At 40.0% G+C, this 14,485-nt stretch overlaps 1 protein-coding gene across 8 annotated transcripts in view; it reads right to left on the bottom strand.

The window, feature by feature from the left end:
* LOC123757627 (kynurenine/alpha-aminoadipate aminotransferase, mitochondrial) overlaps positions 1 to 14,485 on the bottom strand; it is a 279,339-nt gene that overhangs the window by 258,484 nt on the left and 6,370 nt on the right. For 2 of the 8 annotated variants that reach the window (XM_069326944.1, XM_069326945.1), the window contains exon 2: positions 5,507 to 5,606. The exons of the other annotated variants lie outside the window; for them this stretch is intronic. The gene's annotated coding sequence lies outside the window, so the exon portion shown is untranslated. The remainder of the gene's footprint in view (positions 1 to 5,506; positions 5,607 to 14,485) is intronic. 8 annotated transcript variants of the gene reach the window in all.

Genomic DNA, 14,485 nt, shown 5'->3' with positions numbered 1-14,485 from the left:
CTTGTTCCAACCGTCTACCACTCTAATTGCGAAGGTGAATTTTCTTATATTTCTTCGGCCTCTGTGTTTAGCTAGTTTAAATCTATGACCTCTTGTTCTTGAAGTGCCAGGTCTCAGGAAATCTTCCCTGTCGATTTTATCAATTCCTGTTACTATTTTGTATGTAGTGATCATATCACCTCTTTTTCTTCTGTCTTCTAGTTTTGGCATGTTTAATGCTTCTAACCTCTCCTCGTAGCTCTTACCCTTCAGTTCTATGAGCCACTTAGTAGCATGTCTTTGCACCTTTTCCAGTTTGTTGATGTGCTTCTTAAGATATGGGCACCACACAACAGCTGCATATTCTAGCTTTGGCCTAACAAAAGTCATGAACAATTTCTTTAGCATATCGCCATCCATGTATTTAAATGCAATTCTGAAGATAGAAAGCATAGCATAGGCTCCTCGCACAATATTCTTAATGTGGTCCTCAGGTGATAGTTTTCTATCTATAACCACCCCTAGATCTCTTTCTTTATCAGAATTCTTTAAAGATTTCTCACATAATATATAGGTTGTGTGGGGTCTATGTTCTCCTATTCCACATTCCATAACATGACATTTATTAACATTAAATTCCATTTGCCAAGTGGTGCTCCATCTACAGTACTTATTTTGTCCAGGTCTTCTTGAAGGGCATGACAATCATCTAAATTTCTTATCCTTCCTATTATCTTAGCATCATCAGCAAACATGTTCATATAATTCTGTATACCAACTGGTAGATCATTTATGTACACAATAAACATCACTGGTGCAAGAACTAAACCCTGTGGTACTCCACTTGTGACATTTCTCCATTCCGATACATTGCCTCTGTTACTGCCCTCATTTTTCTATCAGTCAGAAAATTTTTCATCCATGATAGAAGCTTACCTGTCACCCCTCCAATATTTTCCAGTTTCCAGAACAACCTCTTATGTGGAACTCTGTCGAAAGCCTTTTTTAGGTCCAGATAGACGCAGTCAACCCAACCGTCTCTTTCCTGTAATATCTCTGTGGCTCGATCATAGAAACTGAGTAAATTCGATACACAGGATCTTCCAGATCGAAAACCATACTGTCTGTCCGATATTATATCATTTCTCTCCAGGTGTTCTACCCATTTAGTTTTGATTAGTTTTCCCAATACTTTCACTATTACACTTGTCAATGATACAGGTCTATAATTGAGGGGGTCTTCCCTGCTGCCACTTTTGTAGATTGTAACTATGTTAGCCTGCTTCCACACGTCTGCTACGATTCCTGTACACAGGGATGCCTGAAAGATCAGGTGAAGTGGAATGCTGAGCTCAGATGCACATTCTCTCAGAACCCATGGTGAAACGCCATCTGGGCCAGCTGCTTTGTTCTTACCGAGCTCCTTGAGCATTTTTTCCACTTCGTCTCTAGACACCTCTATGTGTTCTATGTTGTTCTCTGGAATTCTTATTGTATCTTGTTCCCTAAAGATTTCATTTTGTACACACACTCTTTGGAACTTTTCGTTTAGTGTTTCACACATTTCCTTTTCATCTTCCGTGAATCTATTTCCCATTTTCAACCTCTGAATATTATCCTTTACCTGCAATTTGTTGTTTATGAATTTATAGAATAGACCTGTTTGTTTTACATTTGTCTGCAATCCCTTTTTCAAAATTTCTTTCTGCCTCTCTCCTCACTGCCATGTAGTTGTTTCTCGCATCTTTGTATCGCTGGTATGTTTGAGGGTTCGGCCTCTTCCTGTATTGATTCCATTTTTGTGTCTTTTGGTCTCTAGCCCTCTCGCAATTTCTATTGAACCAATCCTGTTTCCTAGTTCTGCATTTCTGTTTTGGTATAAATTTTGTTGTGCCTTTATCATATATTTCACAAAACTTGACATACATCTCATTCACTTCCTTGCCTAGCATCAAGTCTGTCCAATTATACTCACTAAAAAAATTACTAAGGTCACCATAATGTCCTCTCCTGAAGTCTGGTTTTTCAACTGCTTCAACCTCCTTATTTTCTTCCAGCTTATAACGCATTGCATACTTTATTCCCGAGAAGACATGGTCACTTTTACCCAAGGGAGGAAGGTACTGAATGTCAAATATCTCTTCCTCCTTCCTGGTAAATATCAAATCTAGCATGGAGGGAATGTCCCCTTCCCTCATCCTTGTAGCTTGTTTAACATGTTGATACAAGAATGTTTCCAGGATGAGGTCTACAAATTTACAGGTCCAAAAATCTTCTGTTTTAGCTTCATATGCTTCCCAGTCTATGGATTTCAAGTTGAAGTCACCGACTATCAACAGTCGTGATCTATCGTTATCCGCTCTCGCTATAATCTCTCTCATTATTGTTATAAGACCTTCACGTTTACTATCTAGCTCCTCCTTTGACCATGTGCTGCTTGGCGGTGGACTATATGCATTTATTATCATTAGTTTATCATCCTCATGGCAGATCTCTAGTGCTATTATGTCAACTTCTTGTGGATTGGCAGTCATTATTTCGTTCACCTTTAGGTGTTCCTTTACCAGCACAGCAACGCCACTGCCTTTCCTAATTTTTCTGTCCCGTCTCCAAATTGAGTAGCCCCTTGGGAATATGACCTCATTTAAAATTACATCTTCAAGTTTTGTCTCCATGAATGCAACAATGTCTGGTGTCTGCAGCTGTATTACATCACTTAACTCCAGTATCTTCGATCTCATTCCATCTATGTTGGTGTATGCAATCTTCAGGAACTTGTTCCCCCTCTCTCTATTGATATATACAGTAAGTATATATCAATATAAGTTTGTATAAGTTTGTGGTGTTATTACACTATATACACACATTATATATAAGTACAGTATCTACATCTACATTTTGTTCACCATAACTGTTCAACTAAGCTGGTATAGTGCCCAAAGAGCATAGTGGCCATCCTTACACAGCATGACAAGTCATGCAAAAGTCGACACCTCCCTCACCAAAATGGCTTCTCCCTATATTCCTTTTGATGTTATTACACTATATATATACATTATATATAAGTATCTACATTTGTGTTCACCATAACGATCCACTTAGTTGGTATGCTGAGTCAAAAGGCAGCAAGGAATGGCCACCACACACCAGGCAGCCAGCCACTGGCCGCTGCTCCCTCCCTCACCTCACCTGACAAACCCTCATCCTGCTCACACCATTCTGTTTTTACTTTTATTCACAACTGTAACCAGTAGATTATCCGTGATTCGAACATCCAGAAAACACCCTTATACGGCAAAAATTGTGACCGGATAAAGTTATCTCAATATCCGGCCAAAATGTCCATAGGAGCCAGAAAGGCGTTTGTCTGGATAAAAAATCCGAGCTGGTTAACTTGCTGCCGATGTTGCAATATCCGGACAGCCAGCCGGACAAGGAGTGAATTGTCCGGATATGAAAGTCAGGCCGCGGGCCGTACCGTTTTTATCCCGTACGGCTGTGGCTCGAGGCGCATGGTGTAGGAGGGGGGGGGTCGTGTCAGGAGAGAGGGGAGCGTTGGGAGGGACCACCTGAGTACAGGAATTACCATTAATTTTAGAACAATTCATCATAGCCAAAAACAAAAGAAATACTAGTAATTATGTAATAACAAATATATAAGTTTCCTAAAAACAATGTTCACAGACTGAAGTTTTCTTAAAAAATATTGAGTTTTTTTCCTCCTGGCGGCCTACATAACGTGCTATAGCTGCCCGAAGTGGACCCGTCCAACACTGGTCAACCCATGTGCTCCCGTCCCTCGTGTTATACCACAGTATCGCGCCATTAGTGAAATATATTTTTTAAATAAGTTTGTTATTTTCATAGTAACTTTGAACATTTTTGGCCAAGACTATGTCTGGTAGCAGCATCAATCGTTCTGGAGGTGTTAAGAGAAAGAAGGTTGTCCTAATAATTTGTAACATACGATTATGTTGCATTGTTGGGTAGATTAAATACACAGTGTTTAGTGAGTTTCATATTTATTTAGTAGTCCTGGATACAGCAGTGTCGTAGACATTGAGACGGAGCTTGGAGTAGAGCAGAGAACCGAGTGTGGCCGGAGTCGCAGAGCTCTATGTGGGAGAGCGTTGTAGCCGAGTGGCCGGAGTCACGGAGCTCTATGTGGGAGAGCGTTGTAGCTCGATGCGGTCCTAGTCTGCTGCCTGTTCTGTGTCGAAGCTGTAGCGTCTTGGAGATGATTAGAATTGCCTACACTGAGTGCTACATTCTTGACTGGAAATTGTACTGTTGTCTTTTCTCATATTGCTTCCTTATATTTGGTGACTATCCCTCACCTTTCTCTGTTAGGATAGAAGGATGTGAGAACTGTTACCTGTAATTAGGGATAGGATTATAGCTTGCGTAGTTAGTGCTAATTAGTTACACAATTAAGATAATGAGATAATGTAGCGAGTATAAGGATTACTCGCTACAAATTAAAGACAAGTTACGTGTTATACACCTCAACCAGTGCGGCGTCACAGTGCTGCGCCATTAGTGAAATATTTTTTTACATAAGTTTTTTATTTTCATAGTAATTTTGAACATTTTTGGCCAAGACAATGTCTGGTAGCAGCATCAATCGTTCTGGAGGTGTATGTCTGGCAGCAGCATCAATCGTTCTGGAGGTGTTAAGAGGAAGAAGGGTGTCCTAACAATTAAAGACAAGTTACGTGTTATACACCTCGACAAGCGAGGCCTCACAGGCAAGCCAAATGCCTTCAACAAGTGAGACTTCAGCAGCTGGCAGTCAAAACTAACTTTGCTTAATGAACTGTACAGTAATTTTAAGTGTTAATTTTAGTGTTGTGTTAGTACAGGTTATGTAAATTGTTAAGAATTCTTAACTTCAAGATGTGTGGCATCAATCAAGAAGACGAACACCAACAAGGCAAGTTGAGGTTTCTACTTGAATATTTAATAATTATATGTGGCAAGGCAATTCAAATTATGTTGTTTGTAGTATAAAAATAGTTGGAAATGGTCACTTTTGGACTCAGAGGTAAAAAAGTACCATTATCCGGAACACGTGAATATCCAGCTGGGGGGTCCTTCCCATATAGTCTGGATAATCAAGTGGAGACAATATATACAAACGTTATATATATATAAGTATCTGCATGTTTTGTTCACCATAGCGAACGCCTAAGCTGGTATAGTAAGTGCAGACAGCAACAGGTGGTCATACAGAGAGGTGACAGTGGGTCCATCTAATTATCACAAGCTACACAAGCTTCACAAAGCTTCCTTTCAATACGTTAGTAATGAATAAATATGATATGTTAGGTTAGGTTGACCTAACCCAACCTAACCTAACCTAACCGACGCTTGGATTGTCGACTTGATTTGGCGTCACCAGCTCGTTATTTTCTTCTAATTTCTTTATAAAAAGATACTTTTTCAGATTAAAATTATGTTTTTTCGTGTTGTACATTCAGCACCAACATTATAATGAGTAAATATATCATATTTATTCACTACTTACGTATTGCCAGGAAGCTTAGTGAAGCTTGTGTAGCTTGTGGTAATTAGACGGACCGGTGACAGTGAGCTGGAGGAGGCAGGAGTCACACTGCAGCAAGCTCCTGGAAATATCGAATTACCTAAGTATTGGGAACAGGTTGAGGGCTACAGTGGTGTCCCAGGTTACATAAAGGTTCAGGGAAGTGTAAAAGCAAATAAAATACAATAAACAAGTAAAAGTAAGTGAAAATAGCTGAGTGGAAAAGTTTGTTTTGGTTCTAGAACAAAAACAAAGATGGCTGCCGCCACCACCACCACCACTGGGAATGTAGACCCACATTCATCACAAACAGATGATTGTTTCAAAGGATTCTCACCCCAAGATGGTCCGTCTAATTACCACAAGCTACACAAGCTTCACAAAGCTTCCTAGCAATACGTTAGTAATGAATAAATATGATATATTTACTCATTATAATGTTAGTGCTGAATGTACAACACGAAAAAACATAATTTTAATCTGAAAAAGTGTCATTTTATAAAGAAATTAGACGAAAATAAAAAGCTGGTGACGCCAAATCAAGTCGACGATCCAAGCTTCGGTTAGGTTAGGTTAGGTTAGGTTAGGTTAGGTTAGGTCAGCCTAACTTAACATATCATATTTATTCATTACTAACGTATTGCCAGGAAGCTTTCTGAAGCTTGTGTAGCTTGTGGTAGCTTGTGGTAAATAGACGGACCCCCCCAAGATATAAGGAAAGGAGGTGTTCTTGGCAGGTTAGAGATAATTGAGGATATGCAAAAGAAGTATGAAGAAAAAGTGCTTAAATTGGAAGAGGACAATGGAGCTCTTAAGAATGAGCTTTACACTCTAAAAGGGAGTATGCTTCAGCAAGGTAAGATTATTACTGCATTAACAGACACGGTAACAAATCAGGAGGAGCAAATCAAGGAACTAGTGAAAGAAAATGAGGTGTGGAAAGTGAAGTGTGGTGACTTTGAAGAAATAAACAAGAAAATAGACTCATATGGTGAACAACTCCAAGCAAGCCTAAGGGCTAACATAGAGTTAGGCAAGGATCTCCAACTGGAAACTTCACTGACAACTCACATAGAGGAAGTGAATAAAGAACTAGAAAAGTATAAAGAAGAAATAAAAGCGACATATGCTCAAGTTGTAAAAGAGAAAGAGACTATCAAAGAAGTGTGTTCGGAAGTCAAAACTAGAAATGACTAACAAGAACCAGAAATTGGGCAAGCAATTAGGAAAAAACTGGTTACCAACAGTAAACTAGTACAAAACACTGCAGACAAAACTAAGTCCATAATCACTTTTGGATGTTTAGAGAAGGAAATTTCATCTAGGGTGGACCAAGCAGCAGAAGAGATGAAAATCATAGAGAAAATAGTAGGTTTAGGAGAAGGCTCAAAGGAAAATGTCAGTGACTTTAGAAGAATAGGAAAATACTGTATGAGAAAGAAAAGAACCGCCCCTTAAGGGTGACGTTTAATGGAGTGAAAAACATGATGGAAGTGCTTAGAAATGCCAGGAAAATGCAGAGTGATGAGGTTGGCAAACTTTGGTCAATAAGACAAGACCTCTCCAAGGAAGACAGAGAAAAGCTGAAAATGAACCTAATTGAGGCAAAACGTCTAAATGGAGAGAGAAATGAAGAAGACAAAAATTCTTTTTTTTTCTACAAAGTGACAGGGACGGGAAAGCTTGTGAAATGGTACATAAAAACAAAGCAACAAGATCAGTAGTGGAAGGGGGAGTAAAGAGCAAAGGGAAAGGGAACATGTTCCTGAAAATTGTATATACCAACATAGATGGAGTGAGGTCAAAAATTTTGGAGTGGCAAGATATAATCCAGCTTAGGGTCCCAGATATTGTCGCATTATCAGAGACGAAACTTGAAGGAAATATAATAAATGAAGTCATATTCCCAAGAGGCTATTCAGTTTGGAGACGTGACAGGAAAACTAGGAAGGGAGGAGGAGTGGCTGTACTGGTGAAAAAACACCTGAAGGTAAGAGAGTTAATATTTGAACACCCTCGAGATATTGACATAATGGCATTGCAGATCTGGAATCAGGATGATAAGCTGATAATTTTAAATGCCTACAGCCCACCAGCAAGCAACACATGGACAAAGGAAGAACTGGATGACAAACGAGAGGGCCTCATAATGGAGAGATATTATTGTACAAGCAGATAAAGATAAATCACGACTGTTGATACTGAGGGACTTCAACTTTAAAGCAATAGACTGGGAGGCCTATGAAGCAAGAATGGAGGACTTTTGGACATGCAGATTTGTGGACCTCATTTTGGAGACATTCTTATATCAACACATAAAGCAGGCCACAAGAATGAGGGAAGGAGATGTACCGTCAGTACTGGATCTAGTATTCATCAGGAAAGAAGAGATATTTGACATCCAGTACCTTCCTCCCTTGGGAAAGAGTGATCACGTCCTGTTAGACATTGATTATGCTTTAAGATATCATCTAGAAGAAAATGGGGACATTGAAACAGTTGATAAACTCGATTTAAGGAGAGGTCACTATGGGGAACTTCAAAATTTTTTTAATGAGTGTAATTGGACAGACTTGTTCCTAGGCAGGGAAGTAAATGAAATGTATGCCAAATTTTTAAAAATATACGAGGAAGGCACACAAACATTTATACCAAAACAGAGATGCAGGGCCAGAAAACAGGATTGATTCAACAGAAATTGTGAGAGGGCCAGAGACCAAAAGACACAAAAATGGAATCAGTATAGGAAGAGGCCAAACCCCCAAACATACCAGCGATAAAAAGATGGGAAAAATAACTATACGGCAGTAAGGAGAGAGGCAGAAAGAAATTTTAAAAAAGGGATAGCGGATAAATGCAAAACAGAACCGGGCCTATTCTACAAATTTATAAACAACAAATTGCAGGTAAAGGATAATATCCAGAGGTTGAAAATGGGAAACAGATTCACGGAAAATGAAAAGGAAATGTGTGAAACATTAAATGAAAAGTTCCAAAGTGTGTTTGTACAAAATGAAATTTTCAGAGAACCAGACACAATAAGAATTCCAGAGAACAACATAGAGCGGATAGAGGTGTCTAGAGATGAAGTGGAAAATATGCTAAAGGAGCTCAGTAAGAACAAAGCAGCTGGCCCAGATGGAGTTTCACCATGGGTTCTGAGAGAATGTGCATCTGAGCTCAGCATTCCACTTCACCTGATCTTTCAGGCATCCCTGTGTACAGGCATCGTAGCAGACGTGTGGAAACAGGCTAACATAGTTCCAATCTAGAAAAGTGGCAGCAGGGAAGACCCCCTTAATTATAGGCCTGTATCATTGATAAGTGTAATAGTGAAAATATTGGAAAAACTAATCAAAACTAAATGGGTAGAACACCTGGAGAGAAATGATATAATATCAGACATGGTTTTCGATCTGGAAGATCCTGTGCATTGAATTTACTCAGTTTCTATGATCGAGCCACAGAGATATTACAGGAAAGAGATGGTTGGGTTGACTGCATCTATCTGGACCTAAAAAAGGCTTTCGACAGAGTTCCACATAAGAGGCTGTTCTGGAAACTGGAAAATATTGGAGGGGGTGACAGGTAAGCATTTAACATGGATGAAAAATTTTCTGACTGATAGAAAAATGAGGGCAGTAATCAGAGGCAATGTATCGGACTGGAGATATGTCACAAGTGGAGTACCACAGGGCTCAGTTCTTGCACCAGTGATGTTTATTGTCTACATAAATGATCTACCAGTTGGTATACAGAATTATATGAACATATATGCTGATGATGCTAAGATAATAGAAAGGATAAGTAACTTAGACGATTGTCATGCCCTTCAAGATGACCTGGACAAAATAAGTATATGGAGCACCACTTGGCAAATGGAATTTAATGTTAATAAATGCAAATGGAATTTAATGTTAATAAATGCCATGTTATGGAATGTGGAATAGGAGAACATAGACCCCACCCAACCTATATATTATGTGAGAAATCTTTAAAGAATTCTGATAAAGAAAGAGATCTGAGGACCACATAAAGAATATTGTACGAGGAGCCTATGCCACGCTTTCTAACTTCAGAATGGCTTTTAAATACATGGATGGCGATATACTAAAGAAATTGTTCACGACTTTTGTTAGGCCAAAGCTAGAATATGCAGCAGTTGTGTGGTGCCCATATCTTAAGAAGCACATCAACAAACTGGAAAAGGTGCAAAGACATGCTACTAAGTGGCTCCTAGAACTGCAGGGCAAGAGGTACGAGGAGAAGTTAGAGGCATTAAATATGCCAAAACTAGAAGACAGAAGAAAACGAGGTGATATGATCACTACATACAAAATAGTAACAGGAATTGATAAATCGATAGGGAAGATTTCCTGAGACCTGGAACTTTAAGAACAAGAGGTCATAGATTTAAACTAGCTAAACACAGATGCCGAAGAAATATAAGAAAATTCACTTTCGCAAACAGAGTGGTAGATGGTTGGAACAAGTTAGGTGAGAAGGTGGTGGAGGCCAAGACCGGCAGTAGTTTCAAAGCATTATATGACAGAGTGCTGAGAAGACGGGACACCACGAGCGTAGCTCTCATCCTGTAACTACACTTAGGTAATTACACAGATTCGGCAGACTATGCTACAGCCCGCCTTCCCTCAACTTTACTCCTCACACAACACAGTGCAAATTATCACAACAATCATGCTATTATCAGAATTCTGGTCATTTATATCAGTCAGGGATCTTCTGTAATACTATCATCCCTAAATAATACCAGTTACATATATTTTTGGCATTTTTAGACGATGCTGTGGTCACAAGCGGAACAGCAATGCTGTGGGCTCATGCTGCGTGTGCCAGCCTTGGTGGCTCACTCAGTACTGAGGCTCTCACACTCGGGAATATTGCCCTCGATTTTTTTTTAAAATGGCGTCTGTTGAAACTATGATCGGCGGCCCAAGACGACATGGCATCAATCGCAAGTTGAAGCCATCATTGAAGGATCGGCGAATCATCACCTCGACAGCAAAGGGTAAGATCATCGACATAGAGAGCAGAGAAGATGCCAGAAGGGAGAAAAGAAGACCATTGAGGGCAACCAGAAAAAGAGTAGTGTTCAGAATACTACCTTGGGGTGCACCTTCGTATTGCCTAAAAGAGGCAAAGAGAGTGGCACCAAGCCTCACTCTAAAGGAATGACAAGAGAGGAAGCCTTGGAGGAAGAGAGGAAGATTACCATGAAGGCCAAAAGAACGAAGTTGGGACAGAACATGATATCTCCAGGCGGTGTCGTAAGCCTTTTCCAGGTCAAAAAGGATGGCAACAATGGAGGTCTTCGCAGCAAAAGCAGTACGAATATAGACCTCCAAGTTCACCAGGACATCTGTTGTGAAGCCCGCCCGCCCACCAGGCAGGCAGGCAGGCAGGCAGGCAGGCAGGCAGGCAGGCAGGCAGGCAGGCAGGCAGGCAGGCAGGCAGGCAGGCAGGCAGGCAGGCAGGCAGGCCGGCCGGCCGGCCAGGCAAGACCACGCAAGCACCTAGTTGTGCTTGCGTGGTTGAGCTCTGGCTCTTTGGTCCCGCCTCTCCTGAGGGAGAAGTGTATCAGGACTTCTCTAATTCGTGAGTGCAAACAAAATACTGTTGCATTTATGCTATGAACCTGACAATTTTTTTCTTGGATTTGTTTTTTAAATTTTAATTTTTATTTTTTTTCTCTCCATTTTCCTCCATTTCTCATTTACGAACTTACACGATGACCAAAGGGTCTCGTCCCCAAGGGGTTCAGAAACCAAGTGATGCTCTGTATATATTTTTTTTTGGAAGAAGAAGGTTGTTGGAGCCGGACAGATGGAACGAATTCCGGACAGAAACGAATCGGCTTCGCCCCATATAGTTCGTTCAAGTGAGGACACACTGTATGTCGTAACATGTCTGGATCTGTTGGATTTTTCTAGCAATGTTAGCACCAATTGAAGAAAAGAAGCTATTAAGTTCAGTTTCCATTTCTAAATCTGTTACAAGTGTGTTGCCATTATTGGAGAGTTTTATTTGCTTGTTATGTGATTGCTGTTGTTTAGATCCTAGGATGTTAGAGATGACTTTCCATGTGCTTTTCATGTTTCCTTTTGTCTTTGAATTTATTCATATAATAGGAAAGTTTCGCTCTTCTAATTTTACTGGTATGCATTGATAAGTATCTCTTAACTGCTACTTTTGCAACTAGGCCAATCCTATGTTTTTGCAAATATTCATGTTTCTTGTTGATTGCTTTGAGTATGCCACTTGTGAGCCAAGGGTTATTTAACCACTTAACTGCGCCAACCGAGTATTCTCGGTCGGGGGGAAACTGCGCCAACCGAGAAAACTCTCTGATTTTTTTGTACCCATTCTAAATGTGTGCGAGGTTGGTTGTGTATGAAATGGACTCTTAGGACCTCCAGAGAGAGGCAGCCATCTTGAAAAAAATTCCCAGAATGCCCTAGGGCTGCTGGTTTGGTTAGTACTGAATGAGCAACCATGGGTGGCGCACGCGCCTCTGGCTCCCAAACACCTGTTCGACGTGGTGTTGAAAGATCGTGCTGTCGGTGAAATTCAAACCTTATTGTTTGAAGAACATAAGGGTCATAATATTGGTGAAGCTAGTCACAATAAGGACCTAACACAAAGGTTGGATGCAAGTGATACAGCACCTATGAGGATACAGAGAGCGTATCCAGTTGTAGCTCTGAGTGCCACCCTTGCCCACCTATGCTATCTCCAATTTATTTAGATGATACATAGATGAATCGTTTTCTGTGTTCAGTGATGATGCATCTGATACAAGTCGCATAGATGAACAGTGTTAGCGGCTTCCATGGTGGAGTTTTCCATAGATATTTTTAAGAATAGCTGAATCTCTTCCTGACTGACGAATACTCTTTGAGGCTGGCTGAATCTCTTCCAGACTGACGGACACTCTTTGAGGCTGGCTGAATCTCTTCCTGTGTGAGATCTTACAAAGCGATCTTTTCATGACTACCTTACAAATTGATCTTTTCCTGTATTCTTTTCAAGACTACCTTATGTTTTACAAGCTTGGCTACATACCACCTACAGGTACTAATGCCAAGGGTGTATGTGAGTGCATTATTTGCAAGCACACAGAACAAAGAAACAGGCAGCGAAAATCTATCTGTACCTGGTGCAACGAGAGCTAAGTCGCGCTGTGTACCATGGGCTACTTCGTTCATTATTACTCACTTCCAAAGTACTGAGTGTGTAATACAGTGTGTTACTGTGTAAATAGTGTGTGAAACTGTACATATTGTAATTTTAGTGAATTTTTAACAAATAATATTGTGACAATAAACATTTATTATGGACACATTACTGACACATGTATCACAGTTCCATGGAACATTATGAACATTCTAATGTATACATATTGTAAAGGGCACGAATATGCATCATATACGATAAAAAACAAACAAATAAAACCGCATTTGAAATACATAGAACAAATAATTGAAAATATATTTGTGGCAACACCCGGTGCTTGAATGGCCCGCGCGACCATGTCTGGGCGTATCACGCACGGGCGACCAGCCCATGATGACGTCACAGCGCACCTTGTCCGCGTCTCCACAGCCAAAGTAAGTGGAATTTGGTATTTATTTCACAGACATGTTCAGGGAAGGGAATTTATCACTTTACGAAGAAAAAAGAATTTTTGGGGAATAATTTATTTCATGCGCACAGGGGGAATTTCACAAACTCAGCGCAGCACAGTGGTTAACCACAGCACTGCGCACCTGGTTTTGGAAAAAACTTCATAATGCAATTGTCAAGGACATATGTTTGTTGTTTTTATAAATGTTCAGGTAAAGTTAATGTCAAAATGTTTCCAAACTCAACCATTTTCATTTTAAAACACAGAGTAATGAAAACATTAAAATATATTAAAATGAAGCCTAATTAAAAAAAATAGCACAACTCTCAGAGCACCTTAGGGTGCTGTGTCCTGTACAGTGGTTAATCTTTTGGTAGTTAATTGCTAGGTGAGGAGAGAACAGCGCATGTTGTAGAGGCTTACATTTTTGGAAAGGAAGATGTTGGCTAATGAATTTATATCCTGCGTATTATTGAATTCACATTCCCTATTTATATTGTGAAGTGCATTTATGAGATTGCCTATTGCTGCTTTGCTGTGTAGCCTGAATATTGACGTACTGTATTTCGGATCTTCACGTCTGGGATGTGATTGCAGCGGTCTTTGCCATGCCAGTAGTACAGCATGTTAAATATCTGGGAATGGTTAAAGGATGTGTTGTGGGAGTGTGTGGTTTATGTGGTTTTTCAGTCAAAGTGCCAGGTCACTGGGAGGGTTGTACAGCTTGGGATTTCTTAATCCTAGTGTTGGTGGTTGTGAGTTGTAACAAGTCAGCCTGGGGAGTGACTTGGGTAAGGACTGCTAAGTAGTTATTTAGGAGTGTATCCAGTATCAGTTTGAACATTTTGTCTAGCAATGGTAGCTGCATTAGATTGGATGTCATTGTCTATAGATGTTGCTTGCTATGTAACTGTTATCATTTTTATAAATTTTACTAGTATTTACCTACTTAAAATTTTCTTAGATTAAGGACCTGCCCGAAACGCTGCACGTACTAGTGGCTTTACAAGAATGTAATTACTGTGTATCCTCACAATCCTTCTTGTGTATGTATGTATGTATGTATGTATGTATGTATGTATGTATGTATGTATGTATGTATGTATGTATGTATGTATGTATGTATGTATGTATATGTATGTATATATAAGTATGTATATATGTACTCACCTAGTTGTACTCACCTAGTTGTGTTTGCGAGGGTTGAGCTCTGGCTCTTTGGTCCCGCCTCTCAACCGTCAATCAACAGGTGTACAGATTCCTGAGCCTATCGGGCTCTGTCATATCTACACTTGAAACTGTGTATGGAGTCAGCC

The sequence above is a fragment of the Procambarus clarkii genome, chromosome 19 (assembly GCF_040958095.1).
Source record: "Procambarus clarkii isolate CNS0578487 chromosome 19, FALCON_Pclarkii_2.0, whole genome shotgun sequence".
Taxonomy (NCBI): Eukaryota; Metazoa; Arthropoda; class Malacostraca; order Decapoda; family Cambaridae; genus Procambarus; species Procambarus clarkii.
This window is presented reverse-complemented; position numbering and strand designations above follow the sequence as displayed.